Raw genomic sequence first — 15,691 nt, forward strand, 5'->3', positions numbered from 1 at the left:
CACCCCAGTGGATGGGGCTATCATCATTAACAGGAGACTCAAACCAGTGGTCACACAAAGCTATGTCTACTGGGGAACCCTGCAGAATATGGATAGAGTATGCCCTAGCTGCTGGGGTAATGAACCCAAATAAATGCCTGTAAAAATAATGCAAGACACCCAAGGCGGAGCCCTTTGGAGCATCTGCAGCATCAACAATAACATGCAATGAGAAATAGGCTCTGAGTTGCTGCTTCATGGAGCATATCCCCAGTCTAGCCTGCAGCAGAACTAAGCTTTTCAGTCCCAGCAGAAATGAATGGAAATCCTAATATTCCTAGGGATAAAATAGGGAAGATCAAATGGGCAAACAAGATCTTTTCTTTCTTATAAGTATATGGAATGGGAGGATTAGATCACTGTTTTGTGTGATAGAGATGGCGTGGCTCTAGAAGCTCACTGTCTCAAAATAATTCGTTGCGAACATCAGAATCTCATCTAAAAGGTTAACAAAATCTTAAGAAAAAATAAAGGATATTGACATCCAAATATCTTATCTCTTTAAGGGGAGAACTTGTTTATTCCCAAATGCAGATTTATGAATCATAGTTAATGAACAGAAAAACATTATCAATACTAATGTAAGTGAAAAGATTGAATTTCTCAAAGAAAAAATAATGATGCAAATGCCATTATCTTCTTATAATATACTATGCTACAATATAACATGGTTCTATTATATTTAGAATGGACTTTTCATCCATGTGGCTGTGATCATTTCCTAAAGCAGAGGAATCTGCAGCCTAATGACACATCAGGAATTGATGGAGCTCCAGTGGACAGCTTCCATGAGGTGTGTGGGTGGCAGATGTGAAATCAATTAAAAAAACAGAATATATATATTTTTTATTTTTGTTCACCATCATGTACATAAAAGCCGGTAAGCCTCTTCCAGTGTATATGTATGTGTAACTTTTGCAGTAAAATCTGGATGAAAAATCAATAGAAATTTAGAGTCTTTCTTCATAGGAACTGTATGATCACTTTGGCAGAAGGAAAAATAAACACGTGAAAACAACCTCAAGTCAATAAAATGTATGATCAGTAACATATGATTAGTATGTAAGTTATAGCATGGATAATGTTGATTCTAGCTAATTACCTTTGAAATTGAGGCAGGGCAAAACCAATTATGAGCTAGAGGTCATAAGTAACTCCAGGAACTCCAAGTTGAAAATCTCCAAGGAGAGAGGGTTGGACATTGGTACTCCTGTGGAATAGAGAACAGAGAAGTCATTCCAGGCAGAGGAATGACAGGCAGAGGGGAATGTTGGGTAACTAGACTGGGCTCATTCTAAGTGAGCAACACATGCAATTACAAAGACATCTACGCTCTTGTGTCTCCTGCTGCAGAGGTCTTGATGCTGTGAATGATGACTAATGTATCTTTGGGTCTCCAAAGTGATTTAATTCTATCATTTTTGGAGGCAAGGCTTTATTATAAGCTACACGAATAACTTCAAAAAAGGTATTAAATTAACTGTGTATTATTTACAGCAAGTGCATTTCTCTGGTATAAATCTGTCTTATTTATGCATCAGATGAGAAAACAGTTTATTGCCATTATATGTTGTTCAGGACTGAAGGTTACAATCTGTCACAATATCTCTTCAAATCCAAATTCTGGCTAATTGATTCTTTTTGTGATAAATTTTATTTTATGATTCAATTATATTTTATTTTAAAAAATATTAACGTAATAAATGAATATAATAAATACCATATGAACAAATATTTATTTTATGACTCAATTTTGTTACATGATTCAAATTAGTCATGGTGTTCCTGATAAAAGCTCCCTTAATTTTTTTAATTAATAAAGATGAGATTGCTGAATTGATTGTGATTAAGGTATAGTAAGATGTCTAAAAATACATCAGAAAGGCTTGGGTTTAATCCCAAATTCATTATTTGCTGGTCTATGATTTGGGCAAATTACTTGCCTTGTCTTCAACTTTCTTGTCTATACAATGGAAACAATAAGAGTACCTATTTTACAGAGAGTTGCAAGGAAAGTCAAATGAGATAAGGAGTGTGTAATGTGTTGCCTTGACCATAATATTTTTAATGAGTACTAATTATTTCTTTTGTTATTGTTGTGAAGATGTTGATGATGACTTTAGTTTTATTCTCTGTTGAATCTAGTGCCTTTATAAATTATTTGACTTCTTTAAGTTAAACTTTCTTCAGTTGTACAATTTTACTATATGTTCTCTTAGGTTCCTTTGCTCTAAAGTTCTATAAATCCATTCTGAAATTTCCAAAAGTCTTCAACAGAATCCTAAAGGAAATGGAGATAATGACATATAATAACATAACAAATATATTTTGACATTTGTCCTTTTTATCCCCTAAACTAAAAAACATGATTGGATGATAACTGCAACTCTTTGGGGAGTAAGGTAATAAAAATGTAAACGCTAAGTAGCTGTGAAGAATTTTTCATTGTTGTTAGCAACTAAATGTGCTCCGTTCTTTGCAGGTTTTGCTGATTTTATCAAGAATCTGGATATTCCAAATTAACCTTCTTAGCATCTTGAAATGACTTAGTCAACATCATTACTCACCATACATCATATTGTTTTATTGGAAAGAAGTATCCATCAGTGTTCACTCAGAGAACTTTTATTTGGAGCCAGGCAGTATGGTGACTTTTTAAACAAGATATTTGATTCAGTGAAATCAGTTATCACGCTGAAGAGCAAAACTACCATGAGCAGAATCAGTAAGCTTAGTAGTTGCATACACAGACCCTGGGACCAGACTCTGCATGTTTATTCCAGGAGTACCCTTTACAGTCATTCAGGGAAGGACCATCCTTAGTATCTTTCAAAAGATACGCACATATATATGTGTGTATATATATATATGGTATATATATCAGCTTTATTGAGATACAGTTTATATGCCATACAATTTGCCTATTTAAAGTATATAGGTCAATGTTTTTTACTATATTCACAGAGTTGTGCACAACCACAATCATTTTTAGAACATTTTAATCACCTCAGGAAGAGGGTGTCACCTCTTCTTAGCAGTCACCCTCTATTTCTTCTAACCCCCTTAATCATAGGCAGCCATTGCCTGACTTGCTGCCTATAAGGATTTGCCTATTTTGGACACTTCACATAAATGGAATTATGTAATATGTAGTCTTTTCTGTCTAGCTTCTTTCACTTGGCATAATATTTACAAGGCTCATCCATGTTGTAGGATGTATCAACATTTTAACCCCTTTTATTGTCAGATAATATTCTATTGTATGCTGAATACATCATGTTTATTTACCCATTTATCAGTTGATCGACATATGGGCTCTATCCACTTTTGGACTATTATGAATAATGTCGATATGAACATTTGTATAAGTTTTTGTGTGGACATGTGTTTCCACTTCTCTTGTGTATATACCTCGGAGTAGAATTGCTGAGTCACATGGTAACTCAGTTTGACCTTTTAAGCACGTCTCAAACTCTTTTCCAAAGAAACTACACTATTTTCTTCTGCCAGCAGTGTATGTGGGTCTCAATTTCTCCACATCCTGGCCAACACTTACTATTATCTGTCTTTTTGATTATGGCCATTATCGTAGTTGTGAAGTGATATCTCATTGTGGTTTTAATTCGCATATGTGAAATATGATTTGCAAATATTTTCTCCCATTCTGTGGTTTGCCTTTTCACTTTATTGATAGTATGCTTTGAATCTCCCTTAATAGAAAATGAGAAAAATAATGAATTTCTATCTCATAAGTTTGTTTAGGAGAATTAAGTGAGCACATTAAGTGCTTAGAATAGTGTTGGTATATAGTAGATGTGCAATAATATTAAGTATTAGTATCATAACCTCATTTAAAATTATGCTATTTCACTTAAAAAAACCTACAATACTTAAAGGCTTCATTTGGAGAAAAAGAGATGACTAAGGGAACTCAAATGCAAAGAGGAAATGAACTTGATTTTTTATGGTTTCTTATTCAATGTTTAATTGTTTTCTCTCCAGGGATTATTGTAATGGGTTTAATTAAAATAAATTAATAAGAGTTTTTATACTCTTCTTTCTTTAAAATAAATTCAACTTAGTGGTTGAAAGTCATTCTAAAAATAAGCTGTTGCTATATAGAAGAGAAAGGCAATTTAATGAATAGATTTGTTTATCATGATAAAAAGATTTTTAGTAATGGAAATGAAATGCTTACTTTATGCATATATGTTAAAAACATAAACTCTTCTGAGGGGAAAATGTTTTACTTTAATAAGTGCAACAAGCCTTTTTCTTACTAACTATTCCAAGTTATGAAATTTTTCACTTCTATTTTATAAATGCAGAACAAGATTCTTTTTCAGAATGCTGACACATCATAGAAGGCATAAATTAAAGTCATGTTTACAGATGCAAGCTCTATCATTTTTAAAATAAAGTAGAATATTTTTGTTTTTAGCAAAATCATTTCCTGTATAACTGTGATGATCACAGAAAAAAGATGAAATGAACATTTGGAGTCATAGAAGGTAAACGGGAATAGCCATTAGCTACTAATGGAAAAAAGTTCAGCAGGGGCATTAAATCTGTATTACAGAGCCACCAATTTGTATTTTATCATATTGATAATGAATATCAACATTACCATTGAAACGAAACTAGGCATTCTCTCTTTAATCCCAATGGGGAATTTAAATCAATAATGCCCACATTATCCATCTACGTGCGTATCTATATATGCACATGTACTCTTAAACTACAAAATCATATAATGCGTTTCACTTTCATTTCAAATCTTTAACACAGTGATGTACTTTTCTATTCTTCCAATCAATTTATTCTGTTAGTGTTTTTCAGCATTTTAAATCCCTAAGCTAAGTCAATAATGTTGATTACTTACCATAAGCACTGTAAATGCTATTCTAATACAGGTTATTTGCAATTTGACATCCTCATCTATATGCATTATTCTGCAAGGAAAATTAAATGAAACCCTTGATTTAGAATCTGAAACACTTAGAAGTAATGATCCTGTTTACTGATTGAATGTAGTTGTGGTTTTTAAGCACTACTTAATAGAGGAAACAAAAAGCAGTACTCAAATAAAATGGAAGCATCTGAGTTACTTTAGAAAGCATTCGTAGTTAAGAAATAATAGACTTTTATTTTATTTTTCCCTGTTTATGCCTCAGTGCTACTTAGCCACCATTGTTATTTAGTTTAATGTTACTCATTTTTTGAGATGCCTGATCTTTCCAAATTTAAACTTAATGAATCCTATTAGTAATTCAAAGATTAGTAGAACGTCATTCACATAAATCAAGTTTTCTATCATGTATTTGTTTTAATTACATTATTGAAACAGACTTCTAAAATATCTTTTATAAAGGGTTAGTTTTATTTACAATGTTAATTTATCTTTTACATGTCATATATTGGACATTTTAGGGGCAGTTGTCACAGTTCCCTTCTTTCTGAATTAAGTGAAAGGCCATAAAGTACTTTTTATAAATGTTTGTAGAAATTTTCAAATCAATAAAATTGCTGCAAATCCTTCGATGAAAATTGAAACATCTGAAATGCTTTGCCTTCTTTATCTTTTATTTGGACAGTTAGTCTCAAGCCTCTACTTCAAATGAGAATCTCCTAATAAAATCAATCAATCAATCAATCAATCACTCACTCACTTTTGGATGGTCAGATATTTAGCATTCAACTTAGCCTATGTTTGTATTTAAAATTAGGAATGAGTAAACTTATTTCAGATAAAATAAAATAAAAACAAAGATCCTAAAGTATGTCTGGTATTTTGGACTGAAAAAAATGTAAATAATGAAATAATTTGAGAAAACAAAATAATTGAGATTTTTTTTTTATTTGGTTCTGATTTTTTTTCTAAATAATTAACATGAATTGGGCTGAAATTTGGAATTTCCTGCTCTTTCCAAATAGTAAAATATCTTTCCTCTCTTGATATCTTCCAGTTGAAGTGCATTACACAAAAATAGAGATATTAGGCATTGTTTTGGATATATGCTGCCTTAAAAAATTTAGTAAACAATTGAACACTTGAAGCAACTGAAATACTAATAAAAGTATATTAAACATCAAATGTAAAAATTATCATTTCTAGATACATAATATTTGGTTTATGTAGTTTTAATTAGTTTATCAATTTCAATAATTTTACTTTAATTGTTTTTTTAAATAAGTAACTTTAGTCTGTTCTGGAGACATGAAAACAATTCACATGACATATACTTAAATTCTGGTAAAAAATCATTATGGATAGATAATACTCAGAAGGACAACTTATAATGAAGTATATGGTTTTAATGTATAGCAAATATGTAGTCAATATACCTGTTCTCTCTCATTAGGATACTATAAGGAATAAAAGAATAACTTTAATGTGGAAATGTGGAATCCTCACTAATGAGTGAGGGAGTGATCTACAAAAAATGTCATTGAACTTTACCTGTAACATAATGTTGAAAATATTTGAAGGATGTTTTTAATTTGTGTTTTAATGTACTACTTGTCCATTTGGATCTTCTACTATATTGAGTGATCTTCATTATATTGGATCTTCATTACATTGAAGTGAGAAGTTAGAGTAACTACAAGCACACATATATGTATACGTGTATGTATTTCTTTAATTTCCAATATAATGGGTCAAGAAAATAAAGATTTAGCATAAATAAGGCAAGACTTTCTAAAATAATTCAGAAGTTAAACTGTAAACTGGAACATATTTTATACAAACCCACATACGTATATATATAGTATATTTTCAATTTCTAAAATGGTGGGTTCAGAAAATGAAGATTTACTATAAATAAGTCAAACTTTTCTTAAACAAACAATTCAGAAGTTTAAACAAACTAAATTAGAACATGATTAGTTGATGATGACAGCATTTCTTTTCAACACCCTTAATGGAGAAAAATAAGATTAGGAGACACCTAACCATTGCACTTCAGGCTTTGAAGTGGAAATGCCTGTAGGGGTTCTGTATAATGTTAAGTACTTAAAGTTGATCAACACCCTAGACATGATAAGGAGATTAAGTGCTGATTAAACTCCTATCAGTAGAATTCAAATAAGTGATCTGGCAAGACAAGAGCTCTAATCAAGTACTCTTGTCTGTCTGTCATTGGCTCAATATCAGATACAATCAGTCACCATTTTTTTTTTTCCTGTTCCAAGCACAGCTACTTCAACTTTGATTGTTTATACATTAATTTTGAAAGTACTTGTTATGGTTAGGTGTATGGATTCCATTTATCTGTGCTTAGGTAAGATTATGGCACTGAATTATAAGGAGAAATCCTTGGCTAGAAGATGTCTATAAAGATTAAGTTATTTTCCCCCTTTCCCAACAATTAGCAACACTAGACTGTTTAGCAGAGATCAATTGTAATTGAGGAACTGAGAAAGGGCAATAAACAAATTATGGTGCTTTTGGTGCTTTCACTGAAGTCTGAAGCCTGTTGGTTTACAGAACCTCTGTTATTTAATCCAGAAGCCCTGTAGGTTGTAAATTATCCATTACAGTTGTCACTAGACCCTTAAACAGAAGTTATGTACTAGTTTAAAGATACAGGAAAAGAGAGTCTCCAGGTCTTTGTTTCACCCAAAACAGACCGCACAGAATGAGATCAATTTTTTAAATATTTAGGATATCAAGCTTTTCAAATAACGTAAAAAAGTTTACCTTTCCATCGCATAAGAAAATATAATTGGAGCTATTTAGTTCTTGTAATCAAAAATCTGATCCAGAAGCTTCTTAAAATGTTTATTTTTTGACTGACTCCATGATCTTATGATTTCACTGAAGCCTAGTAGTAAAATAATAATTGTGAATTTCAAATTAAGATTTTATTTTATTTTATTTTATTTTATTTTTTGAGGCAGGGTCTCACCCTGCCACCCAGGCTGGAGTGCTGTGGCGCCATCTCGGCTTACTGCAACCTCTGCCTCCCAGGTTCAAGCCATTCTTGTGCCTCAGCCTCCTGAGTAGCTGGGACTAAAGGTGTGCGCCACCACACCCAGTTAATTTTTGTATTTTTTAGTAGGGACGGAGTTTTGCCATGTTGACCAGGCTGGTCTCTATCTCCTAACCTCAAGTGATCCACCCGCCTCAGCCTCCCTAAGTGCTGGAATTACAGGCTTGAGCCACAGCGCCTGTCCCAAAGGATCTTAAATTCTATATTAAGTACAAGAAGGATAAAGGGATGATACACATGAAAGACAATATTTTTAAAAATTATTTGAGGAAGACAAATTGTATATAATAGCACAACAAGAAGCAGAGTCTGAGGGTTCTTTCTTAAGCAAAATTTGGCCACCTTGCTATTTGAACTGTATGTTTTCAAGGGTGTAAAATTAAATACAGAGGACACAACAAGAAAAGCAATATATGAGTAAGCCCTCAGAGTCACAAAATAACATTTTAAATAAGCAATCTGTTTAAAATACACTCAAACAAATGGGATAATAATAATTGGAATAGTGCCATCTTTTGAAATTGGTAAAATATTCATCACATGTGTGACTGCCATGGAAATGAAGTGTCTTATAGATGCAGCCCATTAAAAGCAGATGAACTATATATGATGTTAAACAGAAAGTTACAAAATTTTAGAGGAATGCATGTGTCAGTATTTTGTAACATGTCATGTGGTTCAGAAACCCTAAAAGACTATCTGACAATCAAAAACATCTAATCAGCAAAATGCATTATAAATACAATTGAAAATGTACATTACCACTTGGGAAAAATAATCATCGTACCTGTGACAAATGAAAGGTTAAAGCTTTCATATTAAAAAAAGACATTTGCAATTCAGGAATGAATGATGTCACAATAGAAGAGTTTGCAAAAGAAGAAATGGAAATGACCCTATGGCCTCAAAGATGTAGAAATAAAAACAGCAAAAGACTATCTTTTTTTTTTTCCTTTAACTTACTTGATTGGGAAAATGGACACCATCTGCTATATTTTAAGGCATGAGAAAACTAATGAAAATTAGAGGAAATGTAAATAGATTTTCCTCTGTGCAGGTAAGTTTGATAATGTGTGACAAATGTTTAAAATCCATATATTTCTCTTGTTTTAGGAAGATACACTAAAAAGTGGTATGAAAGGATGTAAAATAAAAGATAGTCTTCACAACATTGTTAATAATACCAAAAAATTTGAAAAAAGTTAAAAATCATTAATGAGAAAATGACTAAGTAAAGTCATTGGTATGTACTCAGTGGACTACTACACAGTTATTCAAAATGAAGACACAGATCTATATTCATAGACATGAAATTATGTCCTTGACATATTATTGAGTTTAAAAATAGCTACAGAATAATATGAACTTATTTATTAAAAATAATATATCAACATGTGTGTATTTTATCAAATATAAATGTATATATATTACATACAAAATATATTAGTGTGTCTATCTGTATCTATCTATATATTGATATCTGAAAGAATCTTCACCAGAATATTGATTATGGTAAATCTTAGACTTTCAGGATTTTTTTTTTTTTTTTATGACAGCATAACCTGTAACTTCACCAAGATACATATATTTAGTTAAGTCATTGGAAGAAATACTTCATAGAATACCTGCTATAAAGTAGCAGATTTCAGGTTATCTTGAATGGAAAATGTCTTTGGCTGAAGAAAATGCCGTTATTTACTGTACACTAGTCCTTTTAGTTGCAAATGTCCCTTTTTACTGATCAGAGGGTTCACTTGAAGAACATTTGTTCTTAATAACAATTTGAAAAGTGGAAAAGAACTTGGATTTGCATTTACTTAGTCTTTTCAAAATTAACAGACACGCTCCTTAGAAATGTGTTAATAATCATAATAGTAAAATGATAATATTTCAAAATTAACACAATGAGCATATCAAATAAAATCTACAGTGTTGTTTAGCTTTTTTTCCCCCCGTATTACATAAAGTAAAACTTGGGGTGCCACTTTTCTTTTATAAGTCATTAAAGAAGAGCCATCTATCATCTGCAGCAAGTTCTGCTTTACTCTTTGCTTTTATTTTCCCATTTTAATTGAAAAAACAATTCATGGAAATGAGAAACAACTTGGTGACACAAGTAACCCTCTGGAATAGGGGGCAAAATACCATTCTCCAATTTGCACTGCAGGCTTTAAAAATTTTTTTAGAAACTGTGTGGTTTTTTTTTTATTGCATATCCTTTTTCTCATCTAATATGCAGACTTGCTGTTTATTGAGGTGTAAGTTTTGTCTGTGGAATGAGTATCAGCACAATCGGGAGCCACAACATAGTTTAAAGAGTTATCCTGGGAATAGACAATGCAAAATATTACCCACATTTTGCAATATAGAATTTTTTTTTATTACAGCAGAATAGAATAAGTAGAAGAAAGTAATTTTTTTTAAACAAGAAATTTCTGTGTCTTTGAATGTTGACTATGTCTGGGGAGAAAATACAAATTGGATGCCAGCATGGCAGAGAAGGCTGTTATAACCACGAGAGGTCTTAATGATTGTGAATGGCTGAACATTAAATTTAGCTAGGATAGTCCATATGGATTATGTAGATAGTAGTGCAGATTATGTGAACAGAGCGGGGCAGTCCATTGTTCTATTAATAATATATACATCTCTTTACTGGGTCAGTATAGGTAGTCATTTAATTAAATTAACCACATAAATGTCATCTTTTCACTGAATAGTGTTCAACCCTCACCCGTTGTCCCACTTTTTGGAGTCTCCAATGTCTATTATGCTACTCTCTATGTCCATGTGTACACATTGTTTAGCTTTTACTTATAAGTGAGAACATGTGTTATTTGACTTTCTTTTTTGAGATTTTTCAGTTAGAATAATGGTTTCTGGTTCCATCCATGTTGCTGCAAAAGACATAATTTCATTCTTTTTTATGACTGAGTAGTATCCCACGTTATATATAAACCTCATTTTCATTACTCAATCATTCATTGATGAATGCTTAGGTTGATTCAGGGAGTTTGCTATTGTGAACAGCACTGTGATAAACATGGGTAAAGATGCCTTTTTTATATAATGATTTCTTTTTCTTTGGATATATGCCCAGTAGTGGGATTGCTGAATTGAATTGTAGTTCTATTTTTAAATTTTTACTTTCTCTTTTCTTTCTTCTTCTTCTTCCTCCTACAATAGTAATAATAATAATAAGTAATAGTAGTTTATATTTTAAAGTAACAAATTCTATTTTCATTTAAAAAGTAGACATAGGCCAGGTGCGGTGGTTCACGCCTGTAATCCCAGCACTTTGGGAGGCTGAGGCAGGTGGATCATGAGGTCAGGAGATCGAGACCATCCTGGCTAACATGGTGAAACCCCGTCTCTACTGAAAATACAAAAGAATTAGCTGGGCGTGGTGGCGGGCGCCTGTAGTCCCAGCTACTCGGGAGGCTGAACAGGAGAATGGCGTGAACCTGGGAGGCGGAGCTTGCAGTGAGCCAAGATCACGGCGCTGCACTCAAGCCTGGGCAACAGAGAGAGATTCCATCCCAAAAAACAAAAAACAAAAGTAGACATTATATCTTCAATTGAGTCTAGTTTGGAATGTATTTTTCTTATGAAATAATATTTTTGTCAAATAAATATTTTACTTGGTAGAGTTCAAATAGCTTAAGAAGGAATTTCAAAAGCAAATGCTTGTTCTATTGAGACATGTTTTGAGTGGAAATAAAAGATTTTGGTCATTGTGGCAAAATACTTTCTTGCTGTGGGAGCACAAAAATAGTCTGTTGCTGTTAACGACTAGTTCCGCAGTCCCTGTGAAGTGTTCTTATGTGCCAGGAATGCGTGATCACTAGAAATTGAAAAGTATAGATTTGCTTGGTAAAATGTAAGCAAATATTTAAAACAGAGAATTTCAAAAACATTCAACATCTCTGCTGATCTATCCTGATAATACTCCATTTGTCAATGGCTGAAAACTGACAAAACCGTATTTTCTGAATAAAGCATGCCTTGACAGATTTTTTTTTTTTTTTTTTGCTGAAGTTTATATAATAAATCATTAATATTTCTGAAACACTTTAATCATATGGGGAGACACCGAGCTAGAATATCTCAAATAGTGTTGCTATTAGCATTTAGTCATTTTATGATCTAAAGAAAGGAAAATATGAAGCATGTGACTATATGTTTATATGTAAAATAGAGATTTAGGTTGAGGTACATTGATGCATTGCTTATGTTGGGGATATATTTTGAGAAATGCATTTTTAGGTGACTTTATCATTGTGCAAACATCATAGAGTGTACTTACACAAACCTAGATGGTAGAGCCTACTACACACCTAGGCTATAGTGTATAGCCTATTGCTCCTAGGCTACAAACCAGTACAACAGGTTACTGTATTGAATACTGTAGGTCATTGTAACACAATGGTAAGTATTTGTGTGTATAAACATAGAAAAGGTATCGTAAATATACAGTATAAAAGATAAAAAATAGTGCATCTGTATAGGGTACTTACTGACTGTGAATGGAACTTGCAGGACTGGAAGTTGAGTCAGTGAGTGAGTGGTGAATGTGAAGGCCTAGGACTTTACTGTACACAACTATAGACTTTATAAATACTGTACACTTAGGCTACACTAAATTTATAAAGAAATTTTTTCTTTCTTCAATAATAAATTAACCTCACTGTAGCTTCTTTTTACTTTATAAAGTTTTTAATTTTTTCTTTTTGATTCTTTTTAAATAACACTTAGCTTAAAATATGAACACTTTATACAGCTGTACAAAAATATTTTTTCTTTATATCCTTATTCTATAAGCTTTTTTCTGTTTTTAGAAATTCATACATTTTAACATTTTAAATTTTAACATTTTAACATTTTAAACTTTTTTTGTTAAAAACGAAGACACAAACACACGTATTAGCCTAGACCTACACAGGGTCAGAATCATCAATGTCACTGTCTTCTACCTCCGCATCTTGTTTCACTGGAAGGTCTTCAGGGGCAATAACACGCATAGAGCTGTCATCTCCTATGACAATGATGCCTTCTTCTGGAATACTGCCTGAAAGACCTGCCTGAGGCTTTTTTACAGTTAACTTATTAAAAAAAATAAAAAGAAGGCGTATACTCTAAAATAATGATAAAAAAGTATAGCATGGTAAATATATAAAACTGCAACACAGGCTTTTATTATCATTATCAAGGATTATGTACTACATATAATTGTATATGTTATACTTTTATATGACTAGCAGTGCAGCAGGTTTTTTTCCACCATCATCACCACAAACATGGGAGTAATGCATTGTGCTACATCATTATGATGGCTAGAGCGACATTAGGAAATATAAAATGTTCAGCTCCATTATAATCTTATGGGACGAACATAGTATATGTGGTCTGTCATTGACCAAAATATTGTCGTGTGACATATGTCTGTATTAACTGTACAACTTAATCTTTCAATTGAGATATCTACACTGAATAATGAATAATGAATTCAAGAGAATTCACTTAGTTGCAACTCCGCTAAACTACCAGTATTGCTTGGTTCTCTAATTCTTACTACCTTTTTTTCTTTTTTTTTTAGGTTTTACACATTATTGTCATTGCATTTTTGAGTTCTTAAACTGAAAAATAACATCAAACGTCAACAAAGAACAAAGGGGAAGTAATTCAATTTATTTTACTATCTCCTTCCTAGAGAGAGAACTACTAGTAAAAACAATTTGAGATTTGGCAAACATTTTGTGTTTATCTGTAAAGTTGTTTTAAACCTGTTTGTTATGTATCCCAGGCAGGTTTATTCTTTGGTAAAATTCATTATTTTTAAGAATAACGATATGAATTCCAAACTCTGGGAAACTTTTATATTGCATTAAGAGACACCAAGGAGAGTTTGTTAATCTGTTTCTTCTAGATCATGTGAGACAGAACCAAATATTTGCCTCAAGCTGGAGAAACCCTGGCTTGTTATCCTAGAGCCCAACCAGGCTAGAAGAAGGAAGTTTCCTTCCACATCTATTTTCAGCCCAGGAAAGGTCAAGCCCAGCCCCTAGAGCTACCTTACATCAGTTTAAATCCGGAGACTGATATGACAAACTTGTAGGCTTATCTGGCTGGCAGGACCCAGTCATTCTAGTTCCAAGGATCTGAAAATCTTATCACATAGTACAGACACTGAATTAAGCATCTAAGAATTATTCAGTGTCACTTAGGTAAATCTGAATGATATCTTCTTGGGACTCTTTCACTCAAGGAGTTCCAGATAAGGTGTGTGTTTGACATTCAGAAGAGAGCAATCTAGACTCCAATCCTGAGCAGTTTGAAGAAGCTCCCATTGGCTGCCTGATGCTAATGGGAAATTCATGTTGTCAATTTGACGGAAAGAGAAGATCAGATATGTCCAGGCAGATAGGGGATCCAGAGTGAACCCTTGAAGAGCTAGAGTTGCCGTAGGCATCTAGGACCTCAAACCTTCTCCCAGCTAGATGACACTGAGCCTCTTGGAATGTTATTGGTGGATACCCAGTCAATTCCTTGGAATGACCTTATGAATAGTGACAGATCTGGAACATGTAATCATGATTTCTAACCACCCTTTGAGAAAGTCTGTGATGATACTTGTGTGTGTAAATGAAAAAATGAACAGGTATTGGGATCTGAGAACATTATTGAAGAGAGTTTTTTAGATATTCTGGAGAAAGAGAGGGTTATTACCTGGGCCTTCTTTATTAAACTCCCAAACTACAGGCAAAACACTGAACCATGTATATTGGCAAGGATCCCCTGAAAATCTATACTTCAAGGGGTTGATGGCTGGCTCAGCTTCAAAGAAGGGCAGAGGGAGGAGGTAAGTCAATTAAAATGTATTTAATACTTACTTGATTCAAGCACTGTGCTAGGTAAGCCTCACAACTTTGTCAAGTCTTCATCATAAAGAAGAAAAGGAGGAAAACAGCAGTTTATTACTCTAATAGCAACAATAAACAAAATCACTTATGATGTAAAAGGAGATAAAAATAAGTAAATCACACTCAATCTTTTAAACATACTCTTGGATCAGGGATTTTATAAACTCATATCATTTTCCTCCTATCTGTTACTTTAGGTCTTAAGATGAGATTGAGACTACCTATGTAAATCCTGCAGATCTCAGTGAAGTTTCCATGGGGACTTTGTCACTTTTTTGCAATAGGGGGTAGCTTACTGAGCCTAGAGAAATGCCGCCAGTGTGTCAGAAGTCTGAGAATTCCAAGGGCAAAGATATGAAGTCTTACATGGGGAACTGAGAGAGACTGGTTTAGTGACATTTAAAAAACTTAACTGGTATCAAAGTTAACAGGGTTGGATGAGTCCTGTTCTGACAGATTATTTGATTGAGTGCTATATGATATTTTAGAATGGAAGTCCTAACTGACCAAACTTGACTGATATTACTCTATCCTTATCAGTAAAGCTTCATGCTCAAGACTTACTGTATGTGTGTTGGATATAGCAGTGCATAGGTAAGTAGACTGGATCAGGGCCTGGGCAGAAGAAAGTGTGAATTTCATAGACACCCTCACTTAGGGTTTTTGATTCTGAATGGGATGGGTATGCTGAACTGGAAAACAAAGTCACCAGAAGTAAGAACTACATCCTTCCACTTG

The 15,691-nt window shown here is 33.0% G+C and overlaps 1 long non-coding RNA gene across 1 annotated transcript in view; it reads left to right on the forward strand.

The window, feature by feature from the left end:
* The first annotated feature begins 723 nt into the window (after positions 1-723).
* LOC105546306 overlaps positions 724-15,691 on the forward strand; it is a 31,771-nt gene continuing 16,803 nt past the window's right edge. The window contains exon 1 of the long non-coding RNA XR_001007075.1: positions 724-832. This is a non-coding gene — a long non-coding RNA (uncharacterized LOC105546306). The remainder of the gene's footprint in view (positions 833-15,691) is intronic.

The sequence above is a fragment of the Mandrillus leucophaeus genome, unplaced genomic scaffold (assembly GCF_000951045.1).
Source record: "Mandrillus leucophaeus isolate KB7577 unplaced genomic scaffold, Mleu.le_1.0 Scaffold353, whole genome shotgun sequence".
Classification (NCBI taxonomy): Eukaryota; Metazoa; Chordata; class Mammalia; order Primates; family Cercopithecidae; genus Mandrillus; species Mandrillus leucophaeus.